Consider the following 10692-nt stretch of genomic DNA (forward strand, 5'->3'; position numbering starts at 1 on the left):
TTTAAGGGGGCACATTAAAGGCAGAGATAAGGTTTCAAGGGCAGAGTTTTGATAGCTTGCAGTCAGCAGGTTGATTGACATCCTGGCAGGTCACACCCATCTCAGGTGCTATGTGGGCCATGGCAGAGAGGGATAAAAATTCACACTGTCCCAGGGCAATTGACTAGAGAAAATGTCCACTGGTTATTCCCAGACACCAGATGTTTCTATCTACTAAGCTTCCATGTGCAGTGATGCACATGCAACCAATGGATCCCTCAATTTGGTAGGGAATCTTTGAGACTAAATCATATCAGTAGCTGTGAGCTAAAAATGCATACATAATGAAGACTTATAGTTGGATTATCTCTCAAAGAAGTCGATGAAGAATACATAAACTTACAAAATATTTGTTTTTCAACATTTACCTTAAATCATGGGGGCCATAAAATGTCTCTAAACACATTGAAAACAGAAAAGCTAAGTACACTTACAGACATAAATCATCAGGTGCTTCAAACTTTATAAGACACTTGAAACTGCAGAAGGCACAGTAAGACTTAAATAAAAAAGTTCTTTTTAAATTCATTTTTTGCATTATCAATCTTAAATTTTCAACTACAAAAGTAAATATTAGGTGTTAATATATTGGACCAATTAGCAGAAGAATTTTCAGACAGCGATGCCAGTTTTACATAGACATCATTAGATGCTTAAAATAGAACATCAGTTAAATTAATTTCCATAGTGATTTGGTTGCAAGAAAAATTCATTTCACGGAATCACAGTGAATTTTTGGAAACATTCTGTCAAGTTAATATGTTTAATATTATCATGTTGGTGTTATAAATTTGGTTTAAAAGTTCAAAACTAAAATTTAAAATTGTTTTTGCAGTTATAATGTAAAATATTTTAGGTACAACACAGTGATGTCATAAAGACTGGTACACTCTAATTAATTTATTACTAATTAAGTCTAATTAATTACTTGGGATTTGATATGATATACACCATTTGTCAAAATGTGATGAATTTTTATGTATATTCACTTACAGTAATAATTACAAAATGTTTCTGATTAAATATTTAGAATGGCAATGAATGATTTTTTTCTTGGCAAGCCACCTTTCAGACTTTTGAATTGTTTTGAGTTTTGAAGAACTACCTTGTTTTCAACTTAGTATTCTACCCTGTTATCAAACTTTGAAATAAGTGACTTTTCTAAATCTTTGTTGCAATGAGCTGAAAATCAGTGAGAAATCTTTAATCAAATCTTCAACAAATGGAATGTCAAGAGTTTCCATCTTTTGAAGGCTTTAGAGAATTATAAATATTGAAAACAAAGCTTACAAGAAGAGAGAGTTAGAAATTTGTTGATAGAAAATCAAAGAAATAAGTGAACATGTTAAATGGTAGGAGTTCAATCAAAATACAAGATTTAGTTTGAAATTCTCAAATTTGCTTTTGGAATAAGATGATTTTGATGGCGCTCTCATGTTTTATGGGCTAATTTAGATTCTCTACAAGAATAGAATGAAGCTTCAGAAGGCCTATAATTTTGCAAGATAAGAATTTGGCAAAACATCTAGAACAATTATAAACTGTGCTGACTTACTTGATAAGTTTGTCATGTCAAATATTTGCCAAAGATAAATCCTCTGACTGCAGGTGAAAATGATGTGCTTGTGAAAATATTTATGATGAAATATGTACTTATAAAATATTAAAACTGAGAATATCCCCTATTTAGCAGAATTTGCCTAGAGCTAATGAATTACCCCTATCCTTTAGAGAGAAATTTTTTCTCAGTGGAAGTTATTGTGATTCCAGAAAAGATTCTATTTTAGATTATCAACAATTTCAAATACATTCACATTATGTTTAGTTTTAAAGAAAATTTCAGATAACTGGGTAAAACAAAATAAGAAAATTAAAAATATAGTATTTAGAAAAAATGACAGTAACATTGCTTTGGGACAAATATAATGAAGAAACTGATAAAAATATATGCATATGTACCAATAACATTTATGCCACTTATGATATTGTTATAATAAGGGAAGTAGTTTCCCTTTTCTTGTACACTTGTATGTTATCTTTACATTCTAAATAAAATTTTGTTTTTGAAAGTAGTTTTAAAATACAGTATTTCATAGATTCATCAAAACCAAATTTTCAAACAAATATTATTTCAAATACTTATATTAGTTTAATTATTTTGGAAAATTATATTAGTCAGACTTGTTTTAGTTTTGTTTATAACTGGTATGGTCTCTCTAAAAAAATGTTGGTAAATTAAAGAAAAACAAAGCTAAAAGGTCCAAATTACAAAGGAAACTGAAGGTCTGGTAAGGAGTTTGGAATCTGGGGGTTACGAAACAGGGTAGGAAAGGTTACTTCTTACAACGTGAGGTGCAGGAAACTGAGCTAAATTAAATTTGTGCTACACAAGAAATTTCTATTTTGAATATGAAAATAATAACAATGATCATAATGTTCTTTTACAGTTAAATTGGTTGCAATCACATACTTTTAATTGATGACAATTTCTATAAGAATAAGCTTTTCCTGAAAGCTTACTGTGCATTATGAATTTAATTTATCAGTGTCAAACTGCCAGCACCTTATCAGTGATGAGAATCTCATAGAATGGCTTTGCAGTCTGGCAAAAACCTTTCATATATTTACTAAAAAATGTGGTTCTCACACCTTCAGTTCCCCACTCTCCCTTCTTTCCCTGTTTGTTTCATTAGATTCAAGGTGTGTGAAAACTTTTCCCCAAAGACTTTGTTAGAATCATCCTTTCACTCAGGTGTTTGTTTCTTTATCTCTATTCTGTTTTAGGACATAACCTTTAGGATATAACCTGGACATAAATGTGAAGTTCGTTTTTCTCCATTGAAGTTTCAGTCAATGTTTGAACCTAATTTTGGCTTGATTGACGCAGAAGAAATTATCAGTATTTGGGCGGCAAGTTACAATTTCAAATGGGAGAATTTTAACCTGTTGTTTCTTGTCCTACCTCTTACTTTCCTTGTCTGTGATATCCATGTTTTTAATCTCCTTTTTCTTTTCTTAATCTCTGAAATACAAACAATACTGGAGTATCTGTGGTACAAATAATTTTATTGGTTTATTTTTATGTGGTGCTAAGGATTGAACCCAGTGCCTCACACATGCTAGGCAAGTGCTCTCCCACTAAGCTACAGACCCAACCCTGTGGTACAAATAATTTTTATGATTTTAATGTCCTAGGTTTGTCATAATTAGTTTCATATTATGTGGGTTACTAATGAGCAATACTATTGGGCACTGTTTTCATGCCAGATTATTTTCTGTGAACTTTGTGCATTATTAACTAACTCATTTATCCCTTCAAATGACATCACGAAGTGGGTGCTATTATTTTCCTCCTTTTACAAATGAGGGAACAGTATCCAATTGCTTAAGGAATTTTGGCACAGTTACACAGTTTGTAAATGTCTGACTGGGAGTTTGAACCCAGGTGCTGCCTGGTCTTTACCTGGTCTTTGCTTTTTTGGGGAGGAGGTTGGGGCAGGGATTGAACTCAGGGACACTTGACCACTGAGCCCCATCCTCAGCCCTATTTTGTATTTTATTTAGAGAGAAGTTCTCACCGAGTTGCTTAGTGCCTCAGTATTGCTGAAGCTGGCTTTGAACTCGAGATCCTCCTGTCTCAGCCTATAGAGCTACTGGGATTACAGGTGTGAGCCACTGTGCCCTGCACCATACTGCTTTTTAAAGTTAATGAAGGTGAAGAATGAGGTAGATAAAAGGAGAGAAGAACTTTAACAGGATACAGGACTAGATAGGGAGGAAACAGCAAATCCCGGTGCTAATAACCAGTTCTTTGATTTAAATAGGAATATGTCCAATTTAGGCCCCATATTGGCAAACAAAAGATTTTAGCAAAGTTTCAAAATGGTATGGAACTTTGAAGACTCAGCTTCTGGGAATATACTGTAGAGGTTCTGGAAGCAAAACTTTTTGGAAAAAGCCCCCCCCCCCCCTTAGCAATAGATACTTTGAAAAGTAGGAGAGGGAAGAGTGGGGATAGGCGCAGTTTCTAAAAGGAAGAAGGAAAGAGCTTACACATTATTCACAACTGAGGTAGTTATCAAGGTCCTCCTTGCTTAAGGCACCATCCATCTGGGGATAAGGGCTGAGGGAAGCCCTGAAATAACAAAGGTCCAAGTAGAAGGGGCTCATACAGATGGTCCGGTTTCCTCAGAGACATTCCAGAGATCTACCACTTACTATTTATGCTCTATATTTGTTGGTACAATAGGCAATTTCCACATTATTGTTGCTGATTGCGTATTTATCATAATCAGCTGCGATAAGGCCCTGATTGTGATAATTATGACAATATTAAGAAAATTTTATCACACATTCAAATTATCATATCCAAACATGTCAAATATATGCAATATTTTGTTACTATAAGACAAGCAAAATTCCAAGAAAATAGTAAATATTTCTAATAGATAATTATGTATATTTAATTTGATATGCTACAGAACAGATACACTGAATTCAGGGTTTTCAGTAGGGTAACATGTGTATGATAACAAATTCTGTGCAAGTTTTATTACTGTTCTTATAGAATATAAATCAATTGTAACCTCTTTAAATTGTTCTTCTGATGCTTTCGCCATAGGTGGAGTTTTCCTTCCCATCCAAGGGAAGAGGGCTAATAAAAGTGCATTTGTAGTCTTGAGGTGGTGGTCAAATTTTAGGAGACCACAATCATACTTCACATAGGATGCTTGCTTGCTAAGCTGCAGTCATTTGTAGGTCTATCCCAATTCTTGTAGACAATAATTTTGGAAATTAATAAGGATGACTTATGGCGTATGGTGCTAAGTGTCATAGTGAAATTTGTCATAATAGAATCAATTTTCCCTTTTATGCGTGGAAGATTCTGAAGTCTGAAATTTGACCGAGTGTAGAGAAATCTTACAATCTTTTCTCTTTATTTTTCAATATTGAAAACAAGACATTTGCTGTCCATAAGAGTAGCCAGTACCAGCATGCTTCCAGTGGGCATTTGAAGAACTCAAAAAGCTAAGCACCAAAAAAACCCAGATAACCTCATCAAAAAATGGGCCAAGGACCTGAACAGATACTTCTCAGAAGAGGATATACAATCAATCAACCAATATACGAAAAAAATGTTCATCATCTCTAGCAATCAGAGAAATGCAAATCAAAACTACTCTAAGATATCATCTCACTCCAGTCAGAATGGCAGCTATTACGAAGACAAACAACAATAAGTGTTGGCAAGGATGTGGGGAAAAAGATACACTCATACATTGCTGGTGGGACTGCAAATTGATGCAGCCAATATGGAAAGCACTATGGAGATTCCTTAGAAATCCGGGAATGGAACCACCATTTGACCCAGCTATCCCTCTCCTTGGACTATACCCAAAGAACTTAAAAACAGCATACTACAGGGACACAGCCACATCAATGTTTATAGCAGCACAATTCATAATAGCTAAACTGTGGAGCCAACATAGATGCCCTTCAGTGGATAAATGGATAAAAAAATGTGGCATATATACACAATGGAATTTTACTCAGCAATAAAAGAGAATAAAATTATGGCATTTGTAGGTAAATGGATGGAGTTGGAGAAGATAATGCTAAGTGAAGTTAGCCAATCCCAAACAAACAAATGCCGAATGTTTTCTCTGATATAAGTAGGTTGACTCATAGCGGGGTATGGAGGGGGAGCATGCGAGGAATAGCTGAATTATAGAGAAGAGGGGTAGGAGAGGAAGGGAGGAGGCAGGGAATTAGCAAGGATGGTGGAATGTGATGGACATCATTTTCCAATGTACATGTATGAAGACTCAAATTGGGTGTCAATCTACTTTATATACAAACAAAAATATGAAAAATTGTGGTATATATGTGTAATAAGAATTGTAATGCAAAAAAATATGAATTGGTGTGAACACACTTTATATACAAAGATATGAAAATTGTGCTCTGTATGTGTAATAAGAATTGTAATGCATTTTGCTGTTGTGTATTTAAAAAAATAAAAACAATTAAATCATGAAGCATGCCTTATCATTTGCCTTTCTGCCAAGGATTAGCATTATGGTCTTGTGGGGAGAGTACTAGAGTTTGCTAACTATGCTTGTGACTGGGTAGATAATTCTGTCTAATTTGGGGGTGAAAAAAAAGATGTGAAAATGTCAAACCACATTGCATTTGAAAAAGGAGTGATACATATCATTGATATTTCTCTATTAATTACATGACAAAGGAGGAATATTTAGAAATACTAGGTTAAATAAAAATGTTACTCAAATTAGTTTTACGTTTTTTTTCCCCCTTTTCATGTGATTACTAGGCAGTTTAAAATTGCACAGATATTCATTTTTGGTCCATATTTTATGGATATTGGAGAATGTTGTGCAAGGCTAAAGTTTTGCTTCTCCTCTCATTTCCTTGCCATTTCATAACTTCAAAAGTCTGTAGAAAGTTCCTGACGATGTGCGGAAACAACCTGTCCACATGAAGCATGCCTTATCATTTGCCTTTCTGTCAAGGATTAGCATTATGGTCCTGTGGGGAGAGTACTAGAGTTTGCTAACTATGCTTGTGACTGGGTAGATAATTCTGTCTAATTTGGGGGTGATGTTTTAGCAAGGATTGCTGGCACAGCTCTAAGCTATTTCCTGCAAACATGCTTTCATCAGGAATAATACTAATGCTCATTCTCCATCTCCATCTTTTTGACTCATATATCTATCCTATTTTGATTTGAATTCAGATGGGAAAAGGTTTATTTTTCATCAGTATCTCTTAAACCCTAGCAACTGAAAAAGAAAAGGATAGCAAAGGAACAGTCAATACACAGTTATCAGCATATCACAGATGCATGAATTTGCTGTCAATTCATTGATTGCTGGGAAAGGTAACCCAGATTGAGCCATCATAACATAATATCAATCAACGAATATAATTTGAGGCAATAGGTTTCCAACAATAGAAGGTTTTGCAGTGGGGTAGTAGGAAATGAGACTAATAAAGTCCTAACAGGTCAGCCAATGAGGGCACTGCCCTTTCATGGAAATGGTAGATGACAGTGGAAGTCTTCCAAACAATTTGAAAGACTGCCTCATCAAGGACTCTGATGGCTGGATTACAATAGCACAAGTCACCTGAGATATTTTCTCATTTTTTAAAATATAGCTCTTCTTCCAGGGCTTAGCATATCAAAGAAAGACAGATCCCAAAGAAGCAGAGAGTTAGGAATAAAAAGAAGAAGAATAAAAGAATAGACTATCTCTCCTTTCTACCTACTAAGTCATGATTTCAGGTCTTGAATTGATTGTGAAATTAAACTTTTTATTTGAATTCTGTGAGATGTTATAATACCTAAAAACAAGTAGTAAAACTGAATGAGCTGAGAAAGCTAAGGTATTTGCCTGAGGTGGTCCCAAGGAATAGGAAAGGGAGAGAAGAAACTTTAGCATCCATCAGAAGCACATGGAAGGCTTGTTAAAATGCACTTTGCTGATTCCACCCCCAGAATGTCTGATTTAGTAGGTCTCAGGGAGGGTGTCTGGGGTCTGAGAATTTGCATTTTAAGTTTCTGGGTGATATTATGTTAATGTTGACATTTTGCAAACCACTGTTAATAAAACAATGACAAGACAATCTTTCTTTTTCTTTTTTTGGTATCAAGAATTGAGCCCAGGGGCGCTCAGCTACTAAGTCACATCCTCAGACAGAGTCTCACTGAGTTGTTCAGGCCTTGATAAATTCCTGAGGCTGGCTTTGAACTTGCAATCCTCCTGCCTCAGCCTCCCAAGCCTCTGGCATTACAAGTGTGTGCCACCACGCCCAGCACAATCTTTCTTTTTGTATCCATTAAATTCGATCCATTCAGTAAACCAGTATTAATAGACAAAGACATGTGTGTAAGAAATATTTATTGTGAATATTTTTGTAGAAGTAAAACTTACCCATAAATATGGAATTAGATAAATATGGTATATTCATAAAGTGGATTACTGTATAGTCATTATGATGCTATAGAAATCTAGCTAATACATATTTTCACGTTATAAAAAACAAGCAGCCAAAAAATGTGAACAGTACAATCCCATCATTGTAAATAATCCTATAGTGTATGTGAACTAAAATCAAATGGAAAAATACAGAATAAATAGTTAACAGTGGTTATGTCTTGCTCTGAAGTCAGATGGTAGTAAGCAGGTGGAGGACATTTGAATTTGAAATTTATGTTTCTCTAAATATTTGATCACATACATATATCAAAAAAAGCACAGTTTTAGAGATACTGCACTTTCATATATGTTAGTTTATTCAAACCTGATGCTCCTTTACCTTTCTTTGACAAACAGCAGCCTGCTCAAGTATCTCATCTTTTTTTTTTTTTGGTGGGGAGGGTATACTGGGTATTGAACTCAGGGGCACTCCACCACTGAGCTACAACCCTAGCCCTATTTTGCATTTTATTTAGATATTGTGTCTCACTGAGTTGCTTAGTGTTCTTGTCATTGCTGAGGCTGGCTTGGAACTCAAGATCTTCCTCCTTCAGCCTCCTAAGCCTCTGGGATTACAGGCATTTAGTATGTGGCTATATTTTTAATAGACATGTTTAGAAAAGAGATTACCAATAACCTCATCTCTGGAGCCACATGCTCAAGTCACAGAGAAACACACAGTTACACTGAAATTAGGTGAATTTCATAGTTTCTTTTTTGAAAGAACCACTAGTTCCTGTTACAATATCATGTCTTTCTTATCAGTAACTTCTTCCATTGTCCACTTCTGTGTTGTTTATAAATCAAGCCATTGGGATTACAGGCTTGCACCACTGTTCCTGGCAAGTATCTCATCTTCTTTACGAATTTCTCTAAGTTTAAGTCTCACTTAGCTATTTCACTGTTATCAGCTGAATTGTGTCCCCACAATTCATATTTTGAAGATCTAATTTCTAGCAACTCAGAACGTTTCGTATTTGCTGACAGGGCCTTTAAAGAGACAGTAAAATGAGATATAGGGTGGGTCTATTCTTATGTGACAGGTGTCTTTTTACGAAGAGGAATTTAGGACACAGACATATGCATGCACAGAAGACCGTGAGAGGACACAGTGAAAAGGTGACTATTTGCAAACCCAAGTAGAATGGCCTCAGAAGAAACCAAACCTGTAGACACCTTGATCTTGGACTTCTATCCTCAAGAAATGTTTGGAAATAAATTTCTGTACTTAGGGTGCCTTTTGGTGTTTTGTTATGGCTGCCTTAGCAAACTTTTATGTACAGAGTGCTTTGTTCACTCTTTCCCAAAACACATACCACAGCACATTTTGCTGTGTTTGTATTTCTTCTTATATTCGCTGGACTATAAACTTCTTGTATTATTTTTCTACTGCTGTCATAACAAATTACCACAAAGTTAGTGGTTTAAAACAACACTGATATATTATGTTAGAGTTGTTCTACAGATCAGAAGTCTGGTACTGGTCTCAGAGAGCTAAAATGAAGCCTTTGGCATATTTCTGGAAGCTCTGGGGAAGAATCTATTTCCTTGCTTGTTCAGGTGTTGACAGAAGTCAGTTCCATGTGACTGTGGAACTGAAGTCTCTATTTCCTTGCTGGCTGTCAGTTAGCGATTGCCCTTTGCTGTAGAGGTCCCATTGCAGTTCAGAATGAGCCACACAGCAGTGAATTATCACATCACCAATTCTCTGATCTTCTATCACCACATTTTTCTCTAATTGAAACCAAAAGATTTTCTGCATTTGAGAATTTATGGGATTAGATTGGGTCCACCAGATAATTCAGCATAATCTCCCCATCTCATGGTTCCTAGCTTAATCACATTTGCTGAGACCCTTGATGTCTAAAGTAACACTGGCAAGTTTTGGGGATTAGGGCATTGACACGTCTATATTTAAGAACTGATTTAATTCATTTCTTTGTGTGTCCTTAATTTTCCTCAGGGCTTGACTAATAGATTTTTAACTATATTTTAAAACTCGAACTTGTGGGTGAAAGGCTGAGTAAAGAATGACAGTAAAAGTGAAAGGAGAGAAAGAAAGAAAATAGGGAAGAAGAAGGTAATAATATATATCTATAAAACTTGATGCTATCAGGTAGAGGATCCCACACTGTCTACTATATAAAAGTTAGATGCCTCTTTATTAGACACATAAAAGGCATTAAAGAAGTTTTTTTTTAATATATTTGACTCATATGGCTATGAATTAATTAACTCATCAATGAGTAATCTAAGGAGGTAATTGCAATCAATCTCAGTAAATCGTGTTATCTAGCATTGTTGGAAATTAAATACTTTGACCCATTTTTCTGGTTAGTTTAGAGATTCTGTGAACGTTCATAGTATTTAAAGCACTAGAATAAAATAAAATAAAGTACTATTTAAAATAAATTTGTTGGCAATTAAATAGCCCATGGAAATCTTGAAGTGAGTCATATTATATATATGGAAGTGAATCATATTATATGTATATATTACATATATACATTATACTGGAAGATAGATTTTATATACATATCCATATATACATGTATATAATCTATCTTCCAGTATAATGTTACTGACTAAAGAAAAATTTTTAAAATATGTCAGATAAATCTAACTACTGTATGCTTTTTGGAAAAATTGCCTG

Source organism: Marmota marmota, unplaced genomic scaffold (genome assembly GCF_001458135.2).
Source record: "Marmota marmota marmota unplaced genomic scaffold, marMar, whole genome shotgun sequence".
Lineage (NCBI taxonomy): Eukaryota > Metazoa > Chordata > Mammalia > Rodentia > Sciuridae > Marmota > Marmota marmota.